Below are 17600 nucleotides of genomic sequence, written 5' to 3'. Positions count from 1 at the left end.
CTTGTGTTGTTTCTCTATGTTATACCTAATTACCATTCCTCTCTCAGATGTTCCTGGAAGTTCCAGCAGTTTTCCCCGGTGCATGGAGTATCGAGTTGTACCCTAACACAGGGACAGCACAGCACCTGGCTGGGAAGGAAGGGGACCTCTGAAATAACAGAACAAAGGCATGGTTTGCTTGCTTTGTTAAGGAGCGCTGACTTCACCTAGAGGGACAACACATCAGGATCAAATGGTTGGGGAGGAATAGCCTTTATTCATAGCGTCATTAAAGTAAGTGGCTGGAAGAGCCCTCAGAAGGTTGCTATGTCCAGTCTCTTGCTCAGGGAGGATCAATACCAAATTCAGACAAGTTTGCTGATGGCTTTGTCTAGTCAAGTCAGGAAAATGTTCAAGGATGGAGATGCGACTGCTTCTTTGAGCAACATGTTCTAGTCCTTAATTATCCTCATAGTGACTTTTCTCCCCTTATAATCAGGTGAATGTTCATCCACCATGTACCTCCATAAAGCGCCTTCCTTTCTCTTTTTGGTAACATCTTACATATTAAGAGGCTGGTATTAGGTGCTCCTGAAGCTCTCTTCTCCAGGCTGAACAAGTCCTGTTCCCTCAGCCTCTCCTCAGAGCTCTGGTGCTCCAGCCGCCAATCCTCTTGAAGGCCCTCTGCTGAACTCACTCAAGATTATCAATATGTTTCTCATACTGGGTGGGTGGAGGTGGGGTGTCCGAAACTGGACCATTGTTCCAGATGTGTAAAGAGTGGTGAGTAAATCGAGAGAATAATTTCCCTGGATCTACAGGCTGTGCTCTTGCTGCTGCAGTCCAGGATGCTGTTAGCCTTTGTCAGTGCCAGCATGCACCGAGGACCTATTTAAGTTCACTTCCTGCCAGGACTCCCAGGTCCTTTTCATCCCAGCTGCTCACCAGCCAGTCAGTCCTCAGCCTGTACTACTGCAGGGCTTAGTCTGTTTCTTGTGCAGGACTTGGCATGTCTCCACTGAATTTCATGAATCACAGAATTGTAGGGGTTGGAAGGGACCTCAAGAGATCATCGGGTCCAACCCCCCTGCCAAAGTAGGTTCCCTAGAGTAGGCTGCCCAGGTAGGCATCCAGACGGGCCTTGAATATCTCCAGAGAAGGAGACTCCACAACCACCCTGGGCAGCCTGTCCCAGTGCTCCGTCACCCTCACCATGAAGAAGTTCTTTCTACTGTTGGTGCAGAACTTCTGTGCTCCATTTAGTGGCTACTGCCCCGGTCCTGTCCCCACAAACCACTGAAAAGAGGTTGGGCAAATCCCTCTGTGTCCCACACTTAAGGTATTTGTAAACATTGTTAAGATCCCCTCTCAGTCTTCTCAAGGCTGAACAGACCCAGGTCTCTCAGCCTTTCCTCACAGGGAAGATGCTCCAGTTCCTGCATCATCCTTGTTGCCCTCCGCTGGACTCTCCAGGAGATCCCTGTCTTTTTTTTGTACTGGGGAGCCCAGTACTGGACACAGTACTCCATGTGAGGCCTGACCCGGGCAGAGTAGAGGGGGAGGATCACCTCCCTTGACCTGCTGGCCACGCTCCTTTTTATGCATGCCAGATGAAGTTCCTTTCAGCTCATTCCTGTAGCCTGCCCAGGTCACTTGTGTTAGGTTATGTGACAGAAGCTCATCTGAACACCTACAAAGAAGGTAAATAACATTCTCTGCACTCCCCTCACCTTGTTGTACAAGGTACTTGTTGTGTTAAGGGTATATGGCTGAGGGAGACCCTCCCGTTGAGTCGTGAGGTTCAGAAAGGACCCCTTCACTTTCAATCTCCTTCTCAGAGAGGAGTCAAGGTGTGGTTGGATCCAATCCTAGTCCCAGACTTGGTCAACACTTTATATGTAAAGAATTATGGATATAGATACTCATGAGAGTCAATGGTTGCCTGTTTCAGAGCCCTACCTAGGACTTTCACTATGACAGTTTCACAAAGTTGAAAAGATATGTAATTTATTAAGGGAACAGATATCATAGAATCATAGAATATCCTGAGTTGGAAGGGACCCTTAAGGATCATCAAGTCCAACTCTTGACACCGCACAGGTCTACCCAAAAGTTCAGACCATGTGACTAAGTGCACAGTCCAATCTCTTCTTAAATTCAGACAGGCTCGCTGCAGTGACCACTTCCCTGGGTAGCCTGTTCCAGTGTGCAACCACCCTCTCTGTGAAGAACCCCCTCCTGATGTCAAGCCTAAATTTCCCCTGCCTCAGCTTAACCCTGTTCCCGCGGGTCCTGTCACTGGTGTTAATGGAGAAAAGGTCTCCTGCCTCTCGACACCCCCTTACGAGGAAGTTGTAGACTGCGATGAGGTCTCCCCTCAGCCTCCTCTTCTCCAGGCTGAACAGGCCCAGTGCCCTCAGCCGTTCCTTGTACGTCTTCCCCTCCAGGCCTTTCACCATCTTCGTAGCCCTCCTCTGGACACTCTCCAACAGTTTCATGTCCTTTTTATACTGTGGTGCCCAGAACTGCACACAGTACTCGAGGTGAGGCCACACCAGCGCAGAGTAGAGCGGGACAATCACCTCCCTTGACCTACTAGCGATGCCGTGCTTGATGCACCCCAGGACACGGTTGGCCCTCCTGGCTGCCAGGGCACACTGCTGGCTCATATTCAACTTGCTGTCTACCACGACCCCCAGATCCCTCTCTTCTAGGCTGCTCTCCAGCGTCTCATCGCCCAGTCTGTATGTGCAGCCAGGGTTTCCCCGTCCCAGGTGCAGGACCCGGCACTTGCTCTTATTGAACTTCATGCAGTTGGTGATCGCCCAGCTCTCCAACCTATCCAGATCCCTCTGCAAGGCCTTTCCACCCTCATTCGAGTCCACAACTCCTCCAAGTTTGGTGTCATCAGCAAACTTGCTCAAAATACCTTCTATTCCTACATCCAGATCGTTTATAAAAATATTGAAAAGTAATGGTCCTAAAATGGAGCCTTGAGGGACCCCACTGGTGACCGCCTGCCAGCCTGACGCAGCCCCATTCACCATAACCCTTTGGGCCCTGCCCATTAGCCAATTGCTCACCCATCGTATGATGTTTTTATTTAGCTGTATGCTGGACATTTTGTCCAGTAGGAGCCTATGGGAAACCATGTCAAAAGCCTTGCTGAAGTCCAAAAAAATCACATCAGCTGGTTTCCCTTGGTCCACCATATGGGTGATCTTATCATAAAAGGAAATCAGGTTAGTTAGGCAGGACCTACCCTTCACAAACCCATGCTGGCTGGGACCAATGACTGCTTTGTCCCAGGTGCGCCTCAATACGTTCGAGAACCATCTTCTCCATGATTTTACCAGGCACTGACGTGAGACTGACAGGCCTGTAATTGCTAGGGTCTTCTTTCTGACCCTTCTTGAAAATCGGCACAACATTTGCCAGCTTCCAGTCTACCGGGACCTCTCCAGATTCCCAGGATCATTGAAAAATAATTGAGAGAGGTTCCGCGATGATGTCCGCCAGCTCTTTCAGCACCCGGGTATGAATCCCATCCGGACCCACGGACTTGTAGGGATCCAGGTGGAGTAGCAAACCCCGCACACGTTCAGGGTCGGTTGGGAGTTTGTCATCCCCACCGTCCCGGTCCTCCAGCTCAGGGCACCCTGGGTCCCGAAGCCCATCATCGGCATTGAAGACAGAGGCAAAGAAGGCGTTAAGCGTCTCTGCTTTGCCTATGTCATTGTCTGTGAGGAGACCTTCCCTATCAAGGAGCGGCCCTATGTATTCTTTAGTTCTCCTTTTTCCATTCACGTATCTAAAAAAAACCTTTTTATTTTCTATCACAGACACAGCCAGCTTCAACTCTAGGTGTGCTTTAGCCACACAAATTTTCTCCCTACAAACACGAACAGCATCCCTGTATTCTTTCCATGACACCTGGCCCTCCTTCCAGTAGCGAAACACTCTCTGTTTCCGCCTAATCTCCATTAGAATGTTCCTGATTAGCCACGCCGGCCTCCTGCCCCGCCTGCCTGACTTGCGATATTTAGGAATTGCCTGATCTTGTGCTTCTAGGAGGCATCGCTTAAAGAATGACCAGCACTGGTGGACATCGAGGCCTTCAAGAGCAGTTTCCCAGGGGACCTTGCTGACTAGTTCCCTGAGCAGCCTGAAGTCCGCTTTCCCCATATCTAGGGATGAGGTTTTGGTGGCACTTTTCCTTCTGTCACCGTAAATTTTGAACTCAACCACTTCATGGTCGCTATGACCGAGGCAGCCACCGATCACCACATCTCCCACCAGACCCTCTCTGTTTTCTAGCAACAGGTCTAGGAGGGCACCTTTCCTAGTTGGCTCCGTTAGCACCTGCGCCAAGAAGTTATCATCTAGGTGCTTCATGAACCTCCTGGACTTGCTCGTGTCAGCCGTGTGGCACTCCCAGTTAACGTCTGGCAAGTTGAAGTCCCCCATAAGGACAAGGGGAGTTAATCTCGAGGCCTCTCTTAGTTCTGTAAAGAATAAGTTATCGGCGCTATCGTCCTGGCCAGGCGGTCTGTAATAGACTCCCACAATGACATCCCCTTTATTCGTTCATCCCTTGATCCTTACCCAGAGGCTCTCAACTTTGCCATCGCCGACCTGAAGTTCCACACAGTCCAGCCCCTGCTTCACATACATCACCACCCCACCACCTCGCCTACCCTGCCTGTCCCTCCTGAAGAGCCTGTAACCATCTATCGCAACACCCCAGTCACAGGACTCATCCCACCAGGTTTCGCTTATGCCGATGATGTCGTAGTTGCGGGACTGGGCCAGGACTTCTAGCTCATCCATTTTATTCCTCATACTGCGTGCGTTCGTGTAGAAGCATTTCAGGTGCGTCTCCTTACACCCAGCACCTTGTGGATCTAACCGAAGGACCTCACTGGCACACAGCCCCTCTGATTCTAGCGTACCATCCCTTAGGTCTTCACTGGCGTGCCTGGTTTTAGCCCCTTCCCCCTTCGACTCTAGTTTAAAGCCCTATCTATCAGCCCTGCCAACTCCTGACCAAAGATCCTTACCCCTCTCTGAGAGAGGCGCATCCCATCCGGTGCCATGAGGCCCGGTGTAGCATAGACCTTCCCGTGATCAAAGAACCCAAAGTTCTGCCGGTCACACCAGTCTCGAAGCCACGAGTTTATGTGAACAGCGCACCTTTCAGCTTCGATCCCCCCTATCGGAAGGACAGAGGCAAACACAACCTGCGCCCCTGATCCTCTAAGTAGTCGCCCCAAATCCTTAAAGTCTCTTTTGATCGCCTTCGGACTTCTCGTTGCAACTTCATCGCTACCAGCCTGAAAGACCAGTAGCGGGTAGTAATCAGTGGGCCGTACCAGGCGCTTGACTTTCCTGGCCAAGTCTCTCACCCGAGCCCCAGGGAGGCAGCAGACTTCCCTACGGGTAGGGTCAGGCTGACAAATAGGGCCCTCTGTTCCCCTAAGGATAGAGTCTCCCACAACAATAACCCTCCTGTCTTTCTTGATGGAGGCAGTCCTGAGGCGTGGAGTCGACCTCCTCGCCCTAGGCTTCCTCCTGGGAACACTTGCTACCTCTTCCTCAGCTACTGGTCTGTCAAGCTCCAGGGCCTCAAACCTGTTTCGTAAGGGCACCTGGGAAGGTGGGGCTGGAAGGGGAGGGCATCGCCTGCCATGTCGAGCAGAGACCTGTTTCCATTCCTCCTCAACTCCCAGATCCCCTCCCTCTGCCCGACAGCGACAGGGCAGGGGGTCCACCCCCATTTGGGGTGTCTCACCTCGATACCTCTCCTTGAGGCCCTGCAGGGAGTTACTCCACAAGTCTATCTCCTGCTCACACTCCCTGATGGCCCTCAACCTCTCCACCTCCTCCTTGAGCTCCGCCACCATGCGGATCAGGTCCTCCACCTGCTCGCACCTCACGCACGCAGTGTCTCTGCCTCCCGCCGATGGCAGCAGCAGGCTCTGACACTCCCTGCATCCGGTGACCTGAACCGCCGCATTCTTTAACGGGCAGTCGGTCTGGGTGTGTACCGACCTCCTGGAGAGCGCACCGTGCCTGGTGGAGACCATTATCACCTAGCTAACGGCTGTCATTAAGAGGTGTTCGTGTGGGCGGGGGTTGCTCTCCGCCCTTCCTGCTCGCCCTGCCTGCGCGAACTGCCGCGCTAACTGCCGCGCTACTCCCTTCTGACGCGCCACGCCCTGTTTGCCTGTCCTGTTCGACGCGCTCCTGGTCGCTCGCGCTCCCTAGGGGCAGCTTTTGAACGGCCGGGGAGGGGGCGCTGCTGGTTCCGCCTTCGCCTCGTCAGCCTCCCTCACGAGGGCTGCCGGGTCCTGGCGGCTCCCTGAAGTAGGCTCGATGCCGGAAAATGAGCCCTTCCTGGCCGGATCCCCCGCTCCGCTGCAGAACGTGTCTGCCCCGGAGCCGATCGCCTTGGTCAATGGCCAAGACATTGAGAATTGCTGTTGACAAATTCACTTACGGCAATAACTGAGCTTGAGTTAATAGTTCAGTGCTTTTGCTGGCTACCATCATGCTCCTGCTCCTGCCCTGCCTGGGAACCTCTGGCAGTAGCCAGGCAACTCACAAGGTGGAGAAACACAGAGATCCCTTCCAACCTCACCCATTTTGTGATTCCTTTAGAAAATAAAGCCTCCAAAGTGTAATTGGTTGTGTATTCCAGCACTTTCACATTATAAAAATCTCTCTTGGAAAGGGAGAGAGAGAAAGAGAGAGAGAGACAGAGAACTGGCTACCATCATGCCCCTGCTCCTGCCCTGGCTGGGTGTTTTATTTGTCCCCTGTGCAAGGGGGTCACACTGACTCCAGAGCTTGTATCCCCAGCTCCTGGCAATTCGTTGAGCAATGCAGGCATTCAAGTTACATTAACTGTATGTGGGAATCTCCCATACATCTCCCCACCGTGTACTTGCAACTGAATCGATTGACTGAAGTCTTGAGCAAGGCAGCTCTGATTCTGTGAAGCAGAAGCACCAACTCTGTCTGAATGCAGCCATTGCTGCTTTCTGGCTTTCTATTGCCCGAACTCTCAATGTTGGTCAGCACTGCCCAGCCACGCACTTCAAAAACTGGGTTTCCATTGCTAGTGATGGCACTTGCATTGAGGTGATGCTAAAGCAGCTCCTGTCTTCTACGTGCTTTGCTTTTGACTGCTTCACTGGATCTACCATGAAGGTCCAAGGGGCCAGAATGTTTGAATAAAACCAAGACCATTGCCAGTCCCCAGAAGTATAGTAAGAAACCTGATCTTGAAGAATGCTCTGGAGATGTGGGTTTTAGCTGCAGCTGGGGCAATGAGCATTTGACCATCCTGGCAGCAGCAGGTTGCAGTGCAGGGTAACCCAGCAGTGGCAGAGCACTGACTATCCGACAGCTTTGTCTGACAAATATGTAGGGCATGGGAGTAGAAAGATAGCATGGAAAATGCATGCAGATGACACGCTAGATCAGATCTTTGACATCCTGAAACCTGGAAGCAGCTGGAAGTGAAGGAAAGGTTATCCAAGAAAAAAAAAATGGATTGAGAAAACCACAAAAACAACTTGCACTGTTCTAGGAGCAGTGATCATGGCTTGCGTGCTGTTCTGTAGTACCAAATATCATAGCTGGAGCATATAATCAGGACCTTGCAGATCTTGCTCAGGCCTCTGAATTTGATTTTTTTTTCCTTTTTTTGTCTTCTTTTCTTCATCAGCTACTGGCAAACATATGATAGTTTGAAGAAAGCTGCAGCTGTCCTTTCCACCTGAAAAATAGTGTTCTGCTCAAAATCTGGATTGTAATTAGATAAATTATTTGTTAAAGAAGTCTATGTTTAACAGAAGCCTTTTAGTGACAACGTTGTTTGGTCTTTGCAATTAATCTCAGATAATGTTAAGCACATGGGGTCTATTTCTACACATTCTGTACTCTCAGCCTCCAAACTCTCAATCCCATTATCAGAGGAAGGATCCCATTAGCGGGATGCATATCAATAATAAGATAATCATGACTCTAGCACAGTACATGGAAAAAGATTATTTTTTCCAATCAGATCCTGAAATGATTTATTTAGCCAAACTGCTAATATGCCTACCTCCTTTTCTCTGTGTACACCCAGAAATGCAATTAGATATGTTCTCAACAGCAGTTGAGACATAAAAACATGATTAATGAGAAAGAGACCCAACATTTCTTTAGAAAACCTGCTCACAGAGGTACAGTTTGCTTTCTGCCCCAGGCAATTCATCAAAACATCTACCCGTTGTATGGAAGGACTCTTCTGCCCGAACCAACAACCTCACTTTCATGCAAGTACACCAATGTCTTGTTTTGCCTGGATCATATAACACCTTACAACATGCAGGTCAGCCTGCAGATATAGTCCAGAAGAACATCAGGGGCTGTGGCCAGGCCAAGCTCATGACACAGTGGTGGTTGTAGCTGTGGTGAGGCCCAGGTGGTGAAGCCTTGGTTTAAAAGCAGCACCACCAAGACTAGGGCTGGCTGTGGCCATGATTCCCCATGGCACCTCTACGAGCCTCTTCCCACTGAGCAGCTGAGCTGCCTTGGCCCTGAGCCCAGGCAGCCAAACCAAATACAAATGGATGCCTCTAATCCATTGGGAGGTGGGTTTGATCACCTCCATTAGTTCAAATTTTGGGAAACCTTTGACATTTCCACCTTAAATAGAGTCTCATTAAAAAAAAATAATAAAAAAAGAACACAACCATTCAGAAGTCCCTGTCTCACTCCCTCCTCCTCGTTACTTCCCTTCTGACCACCCTTCATGCTCTAGGGGAAGTCTTACCCCACATTTTTGAAAGCAGAGCCCAGAGAGGCAAATTGAAGGGAGGCATGTGTAGCACTCTTTGGGACATGTCAGAAATTTTGTTTGTTTGTTTTTGTTTATTTCTCCATTGATGCTTATGTAGCAGTGAGTGAATTCTGGAAATCCCAGCATACTTTTAGAAGTATTTTAGTTAAAAATCATAGCATTGTATTCAGTTTCAAATTTCACCATAATATAACATTTTCATACTTGTACGGAAGCTTTGTCTACTGCAAACCTAAAAGCAAACACTATAAGTCAAACACAGGGTACAATTTTTATGCAGGTAGTCATTATCTGTGACTCTGTATAATGCCTGAAGTCCATTAACAGATATCAGTCTTATCTACTGGTTCAGATACAGATCCTCCTCAGTTCATTTCCTCAGCTCAGATCAAATCATTCCTGATTAGTTTATGGTGAGAACAGTACTTTGTATTACACAGGAGACATTTTAAATTCATTTGATCAAGTAGGAATCAATATTTTAGATGTATCTTTTCCTCTAAAAGGTCCTTAATCCTATGCTGTAAAAGAAACTGAGTGTTAAATGTTCTCAGAAAATTATGTATAAGAGATATATTCCAAATCTTCTCACCAAATTATGTACAAATAACTTTGTTTCAGAAAATCACCATTAATATCATACGATTATACATCCAAGAGGAATGAAACAGACTGAGTTGTAGGTGAAGTGCAAAATGTTTGCTCTTTATTGAAGAAGCTCCTTCTCTTCCTTTGGAAGTGTTTACTAATCGCCGTGTTAAAATAATAATAATAACAATAACAATAACAATAACAATAACAATAACAATAACAACAACAACAACAACAACAACAACAAAACAACAATAATAACAATAATAATATATAATAGTATAACAATAAATAATAACATCCCCTTCCTCCAAAGTGGGGGAAAAATTTTAAGGACTTTGAGGGAAAGTAAGTAGATAAACCCCATGACTGCAGTTCTGAAATCTATATTCTATTCTGTTCTCAGTGTCTGTGGACGGTATCTATCCCGACAGTCTTTACCAGTTCTGGGCTCAAACGACTGTCCTAAGACAGTTGGAAACAGCACATAAATGCACCTTACTCGCTAGAACTGTAGTCCCACTGGGATCACTGTGTCTGGCACCCCCTGTAGGCCATGCATCCCCATGCATCCCCATTTTGTAGCCAGGATTTAAGCTGAAAACAAAGCTTAAACCAGGACACCTTCAAAACACATGAGGCAGGAGTCAATTTTTTGGCAAGGAGTCTGGAGGTGTGAAACACAGGTAGGGGGTGATGTGAAAGAAAAAGAGGAACGGGTTTTGTAGGGCCACTAAAGAACAAATGGCAGCACCTGGAGCAACAATGAAAGGGCTTTTCAGACATGATGAAAAATCTGTACAAGTCCAGAAGGACTACCGAGATGTGTGAATTCTCCTCATGCAGGGGAAGATGCTCCATGTTTGTATGATAAAAGACAGTTTGAGGAGAGTTCGCACAGACCGACTCTTGGAGCCATTTTGACAGAGCAAATGAAGGTGTGATTGATCTGAGCAAATGCCTGTGCTCCAAAATTGATGTCTCCATCCCAGCTGATAAGCCTGGGCTCCCCTTATAGTCACTTGTGACTAACAGGCACTATAAGGCGTGATTATCTGATCCAGAAGGGGAGATCTACAATAGGTATGATGACCCCCCTCTCTCAGTAACCCGTTTTCCCCAGTGTAACAAGAAACCAGTGCAGTTAGCTGATGTTTGTTGCTCCTGTGGAGACAGCCAAACTGATTTTGTTGAACATTCAGGAAAATGCAGCCTATGTAGACATGGATAAAATATTTCTAGGCTTATGGCCTGCATTTGGCAAAAATCTATGCAACTGTGCATAGGGTATGCGCTGGGGGCTGTGCATGGGAAATCCCAGACAAAATGCATGATGGTGTTACTAATGTCAAGTCTACATGTGTCAGCCCTCAGCAGGAAAGTAACTTTATTTACTCATGACATGTCTGACAAAGGACCCACCTGAGCCATTGTGCTGGTTTAGAAAAACACCCCTACATTTCTCAGAGTAGAAACACAGGAAGACTTCATCCAGGTGTTGGACTTCTTGCCAATAATAAAGATAGGAAGAACAGGATCCTGTGCAGAACTGTAATTTCTCACCATCAGTTCAATTTATTGCTAAGCCATTTGGGAATACAAATAATGCAGTGTTTCATATCGACACACTAGGCCTTTATGTCGCTATATGAACTGAGGAGAAAGTCTCTAGTTCTTCTCCTTTTTCAGTAATTAAGCCAATAGGTAGTGGAACTGACAATTTCTGGAAGCAGATACAATTCATTTTATGGAAATGCGATTTGAAAGATTTAGCGTCAAAATATTATGATCCAGGTAAGAACTACACAGGGAAAAATGTGCCCAATGTGAGCTGTCTTCCTCATGATGAAATCTGTTACTATGATCTCAAACTCTACATTAGATTTTGAGCATGGAGTGAAGCCTCCTGTTTTAAGCATCTCTACACAAATGAGAAGGAGGTAGAGAGTTTGGGAGAGTAAAATAGGACATGATGAAACAGCCTCAAGTTGCACCGGGGAGGTTTAGATTGGATATCAGGAAGAATTCCTTCATGGAAAGAGTGGTTGGGCATTGGGACAGGCTGCCGAGGGAAATGGTGGAGGTATTTAAGAAATGTGTGTTTATGGTGTTTAGGGACATGGTTTACTGGCAGACTAGGTAGTTAGGCAGGCAGTTGAAATTTACGATCTTAAGGGTCTTTTCCAACCTAAATGATTCTATGACTCTATGAGTATGGCCATGAGCTGTGCTAGGTTTAGGAGAAACAATGTCTGAGAATGAAAACACAGGCTGCCCATCCCTCTAGAAAACCAATGGAATTATTTCTCCTTTCTGCACTGCCAGTTAATACCTCAAATTGAGCATAGAAAACACAGCTGAGTAGCTGAACACAAGAAATCAATCACTGGCTCTTGACTTGCCAAGTTGCTTGCCCATGGAAATGCCACATTTGCTAGCTCTTTTTAAAAATAATTGGCTTTAGCACTCAGCTGAAGAAATGCCTTTCTTCATTTTTACATGTCCCAGTTGTATTCCACAACTTGAATCAAGTACTGGAAACTATGGAAAAAGAAAACTGAATTTAACGCAACAGAATTGGATTCGATGCTGCCTAGGATGGCTGCAACTGCTGAGGAGGTCAGCAAGCAATGCACGAAAGACTTGAGGTTCTCTTGTTTTCAGACCAGAAATAGCACACAAATATAGGAGACAAACAGAGAAAACATGTCCTCAAAGAGTGGGTACGTGATATGTAACAGAAACTTGATGAAAAAAGATTGCTCCTCCATGAACACTAACTCTGAATATAAGAAGTCTGAGGTGGGAGGTAATCCTGATAGGCAGCATGTCCGTGCTCTTTACCTGAATCATTTCTGAGAGTGTCAGTGGCCATTCCAATGCACCGCTGTGATCATAAAAAAACTCATGGCCTGTCTGGACTTTTCTGCTGCTGAGGAGGACTGACTGCTGAACTGTCAAAGGTTCTTACATCACCGGTTCTGGACTTCAAAGACAGAGGCTGCAGCTGCAAAAATACAAAAGCTAAATACAAATTGGCATTTTGCTTAGCATAAATTCCATTACTGCATTCATCAAATAAAGAGAAATAACAGGTGCAGAACATCTGAATGTCAAAATACAATTTGTTGAACAGTTAGGGTGCTTTTATGGAACAGAAATGAAACCTGAAAATTTTCACTACTGCCAGTGCTTGTAGCATCACCTAGATCTGTCTCCTGAAACCTGATTTCCTCCACAATTTTTGCAGCGTTCACAAAATGCTGCAGCTGCGCCTGATGGACATAACAATGTGAATTAGTGCTGCCAAGACGCAAAGTAGCATGTGTGAGGCCAAGGTTTAGCTTGGTGTGCCAGGGTCTGAACCGTGAAATTCCATGGACAGCACTTTGCTGGGCAATGTGCAGGGGAAGCACGGAGATGTGGGAGGGTCGGGGAATGGGGGCTAAAACGAGGGGTAAACTGAGACTGAGTTAACATCACATCATATATCAAACCTGCTGAAACGGTGGACTCAAATCCGGTTCTCACCCATGAGCGAGCTTTGCCTGGGCTGATGGGTTCATTTGACTAAGAACATAGGTGTCCACTTCTGAAGCAGGTTTCAGAGCTCCCTGCATGTCAACGGAGAGGAACTTCTATGGCAATGAACCACGAAGAAAGTTAATGTACAGCAACAGGCAGAGGGCTTCCAACTCTTGCTTCTTTCCACTCCACTGAGGAGCATAACGTGACCTGTTCGACCATGCACATCTTCCTTCCTCCTGTGATGCTTTCCTCATTTCTCTGGGAGATGCCGTGCATTTTTGCTGTTCTCCTGGGCTCCAGCTTCCCCGTGTTAGTGAAATAACCAGCAGCGAAGGTGGTATGGCAACGCTGGTCTGGTGAACTGCTTTCTGCTGAGTTGTCCTCAGAGAAACTGCCCAGAAACCTCAAGGAAAATTACTTTGGTAGTCCTGGAATTCACATACTCCCCGTGGCACCACGAGGTTTTAATTCTTGCATGATTCTGGACCGTCTTGCAAGGAAAAGTGAATTCTTAAAACCTGCTTTGCATCTGAAGCCTTACTCTGTTGACTGTTTATCCGTTTAAAATAAATTTGGCTAACTCACCTTCGAAAAAGAACAAAAACCACAGAATGAAATGTTCAATATGCAATAAAAGGATAGGTCTCAGAGAGGGGGGAGAGAGTGAGACAGATGAATAGACCAGCTTGTTTTGTGTGCCATGTTAAACAAAGTTAAAACCATCCCCGACTCCCAGCCCGCTTGCCTGGAAAGGTCTGCGGGCGGACGTCTCAGCTGTGTGGCCACGAGTCTGTCTTCTTCCAGCTCTCCATCTTATCTTTCACCCTTACTTTTTGTTCCCAAGCTACCTTTCTGACCCCCCCCCCCCCTTTTTTTTTTCTTTAATTTTTGTTTTGTTTGTATTTTTCAATGATTTTAGTCCTCCTCACAATTAAGGAAGTGTGGTGAGAGACTCTGGGGAGCAGCTGGGACATGCCGTTCAGTGGGATGGAAGAGCTGAGAGGACACTTGAGCTGCATCACTTCCCCAGGGCAAACTTACAGTTTTGGAAGGAAAACACTGCTTTACCTGTTTGGAGGAGTCCGTTTAGGTCGGCAGCATGCGGAGCCTGGGGCTGGGTGCAGGCTGACGCCACCTTGTAGAGCTGCTGACGGAGCCTTACCCGGCGCTGAACGGTGGCAATGGGCCAGGCAAACCATTCCCACCTCATTTTCCCCCTTAACTTTCCACTACAGGCACTTCTTCCTCACACTAGCACTGGGCAGGCAGCCCATTAGCTGGGTGTAAGAATGATGAGATGCTGGCTCGAGGAAACAAAGTTCCTGAAAACATTTTAGCTGTCAGTAGCTTGATTTTCTTTTTTCTTTTTATTATTATTATTATTATTATTATTTTCTATAACCTTTTTTTTTTTCTTTTTTTTTTTTCCTTTTTTTTTTTTCTTTTTTCTGTTTTTAATTTGATGTTTATTTGCCACTGAGGCCTTGGCAGCACTTTATCTGATGGCTGAAGCTTGGGGTAGCTGTCATGAGCAGACAAGCCAGATGAAAAGTAAATACTGAAAACGTTGGCTAGAACCAGACATGTCAAAACTGGGGAAACAAAAACAAGAAGGGAGGCTAGCAGGGTCTAGCAGGAGAAGCAACTATAAAACCTCTAACTAAAAGCAAACTCAGCCCTTGACGGTGTGTGGAAATGTAGAAGAGTTTTGTTCCAGGATTTTTTCTTCTCTTTAGCGTACAGAAGAAAATCAAAGACAAGATCCTAAGAGAGAATCCAAAGCAGGGTGCTTTCTCCTGAAGCCTTTCTTGACAGATACTTGTGTAGCTGATCCTTGAAAAATTCCAGCAATGGCAACTCCACAGCACCCTTAAGTAACCTGTTTCAGCACTTACACTTAGTGTAAAAACCTTTTCCTAGTGCTTTGCACTCCTTCTCCATACCTCCCTTTTTGCTGTAATTCTGGCTGTTTTCATGGAATAGTTTAGTTCTTTATTTATGTGAAGCTTTGAAGCCCTATATTTGATTTCTTAAAACATTGAGCAACTTGTTTTGTTTCATATTTACCACTTGCTGATGACTCAATTCCGAAGGTCTTTTTTACTCACCAAAAATATTTTGCTAATGTATATTTATTATGAAACTGTATGGGTTGCATGTTTCCAAAGCTGCTCATCAATATGAATATCTTACTGTGGATCAGAAGTGTTTGTCTGTGAACCACATTGATAAAATTAATATGGTAAAAATTATCCTCAAAGAATTGACATTGGCTGTTCCACAGCCCACAGTTGCTTGCATTTTCCTCCAGTGACTTTCCTGATATCAGTTCTAAATTCAGGGCTGGGTGAATGGCTTGGCAAAATATTCAAAGCTTTCTGACTTGGCGGGCTCAAGGGTTGAGATAAGGATGGGGATATCACTCAACAATTATCATGACGGGCAAAACGGACTCAGAGCAGGGAGATAGTAAGATTTATTGCCTATTGCTAACAAGCTAGAGGAGTGAGAAACAAAGGAAAATCAAACAAAGGAAAAACAAACAAACAAACAAACAAAAACATATTTTCCCATCTACCCTCTGCCACCTCCTCACCCCCGTGCAGCACAGGGGAACGGGGAAATGGGGGCTGCGGTCAGACTAAAGTGCTTCTCCTCCACCACTCTCTTCCCCATCTCCCACGGGATGCAGTCCTTCCCGAACTCATCCTGAGTGGGTTTTCCACAGGCAGCAGCAATCCAAGAATTGCTCCAGATATGGGTCTGTACCACGGGGTCCATCCGTCAGAAGCACACTGCTCCTACCTGGATCCCCCACGAGCGGCAGCTCCTGCCAGGTCACCTGCTCCTGTGTGGGCTCCTCTCCACAGGCTGCAGCTCTGGCCCAGGGCCTGCTCCTGCGGGTGTCCTCCACGGGCCACAGCCTTCTCCAGTGTAGATCCATCTGCTCCACCGTGGTCTCCTCCATGGGCTGCAGCATGGAACTTTGCTCCACCATGGTACACCATGGGCTGCAGGGGGACAGCCTGCTCCACCAGGGGCCTCTCCACAGGCCGCAGGCGAACTTCGGCTCTGGTGCCTGGAGCACCTCCTGCCCTCCTTCTGCAGCGAGCTTGGTGTCTGCAAGGCTGTTTTCTCACTCCTCTCTTTCTCTCAGCTGCTGTTCCCAAGCAGTTTTTTTCCCCTTTCTTAAATATGCTCTCACAGAGGTGCAAACAACATCTCTTATTGGCTCGGCTCTTGCCAACGACAGTGCCCTTATCTAACATGGGGCAGCTTCTGGATTCTTCTTGCAGAAGTTACCCTTATGCCTCCTCCACTACCAAAACCTTGCCATGTAAACCCACAACACAAGCATATCTGAAGCTTATTTGCATATACAGCTCTATTTTCCTCTGGAGTTAATCTCCATGTCAGAGAGGATCCTTTTGCCAATAATTTATCAAGCGTCTGCATGACATCAGGTAACTTCTTTGGGAGTACTGGTAGGAGAGGAGACAGTTGCTTCCTTCAAAGAAGGAAAGGCAAGAAGAAGTGCCTGTTTGTGACATGCGAGTTATTTGGCTGTATGCTTATGCTGCAGTGTCACATCCATGCTTAATTTTCTCCTCGGCCAGGGGACACTCAAATCAGCATCACTTAAGAGAGTGAAGAATAGCAGGCTGCAGGGCATTTCTTGGGCTTGGGAAGATGCTTTCCATCATTGTTACTGCACGAAACTCCCGAGTACCGTAACATTGAGATTTTTGTGGCTTGCCCACTGCACTCACTAAACCTTGTTCCCAAGTCCTTTATTTATTCGGTTCTCGTGCCGGTTTTGTAAACTTGTTTACCACACGAGGAAGCACAGTAAGAAGCACATCAGCAGGTTATATGCTGTGCTCCCGGGCAGAATGCTACTACTGAAGGAACAAGAGCAGCAGACTGGGGGGAAGGAATGGCCAAGACTGGCCAAGAGGAGGAGGTCTAAAGGATGAAGTGTAGGTTGCAGGATCACTGAAAGCGATCGGGGGCTGCCTGCAGGCTCCTCTGTCGCCATGAGCAGAGCGGGCTTATCCTGCAGCCAAGGGGATTGTGCAGCACAACGCAGCCTGACGGTCAGGCTGAGCATGCAGTGTAGCAGCGTACAGGGAGCTTGAGGCACCAGATCCCAAACACCAACCCCACAGTGACCTGTAGCCTCAGCTCTGCACTCTGCCTGAACTTCCCTCAGACAACTGTGCCAGCCCAACAGCTGCTCGTTGCCTGCCCAACGCTTCCCCTCGTGCTCGCCACATTCCTCCACCCCTCAGTGAGCTCATCAGCTCCTTGAACACAGGCGGAGAGGGACCTGGGCGGGGCACCCACGGCCTCCTCAGAACCCAGAAGCTAGGTCTGGATTTAATCCAGTAATGTCAGCCTGTTGTATATTACAATCACTTCCATTATATACACTGCGAAAGTCTCTTCCCCGGCCTGTTTACTGTCCACACACCCAGGGCTCACATCAACCTGGCTTGCTGCAGGGAATTTCAGGCACAGGATCCCAAACACCAGCCCCACAGTGACCTGTAGCCTCAGCTCTGCACTAGACGTAAGCTTTCCTGTGACAACTGTGCCAGCCCAACAACTGTTTGTCGCTGGCTGGCATGGTCTTGTTTTTGTTCCT

The sequence above is a fragment of the Anas acuta genome, chromosome 2 (genome assembly GCF_963932015.1).
Source record: "Anas acuta chromosome 2, bAnaAcu1.1, whole genome shotgun sequence".
In the NCBI taxonomy this organism is placed as follows: domain Eukaryota; kingdom Metazoa; phylum Chordata; class Aves; order Anseriformes; family Anatidae; genus Anas; species Anas acuta.
This window is presented reverse-complemented; position numbering follows the sequence as displayed.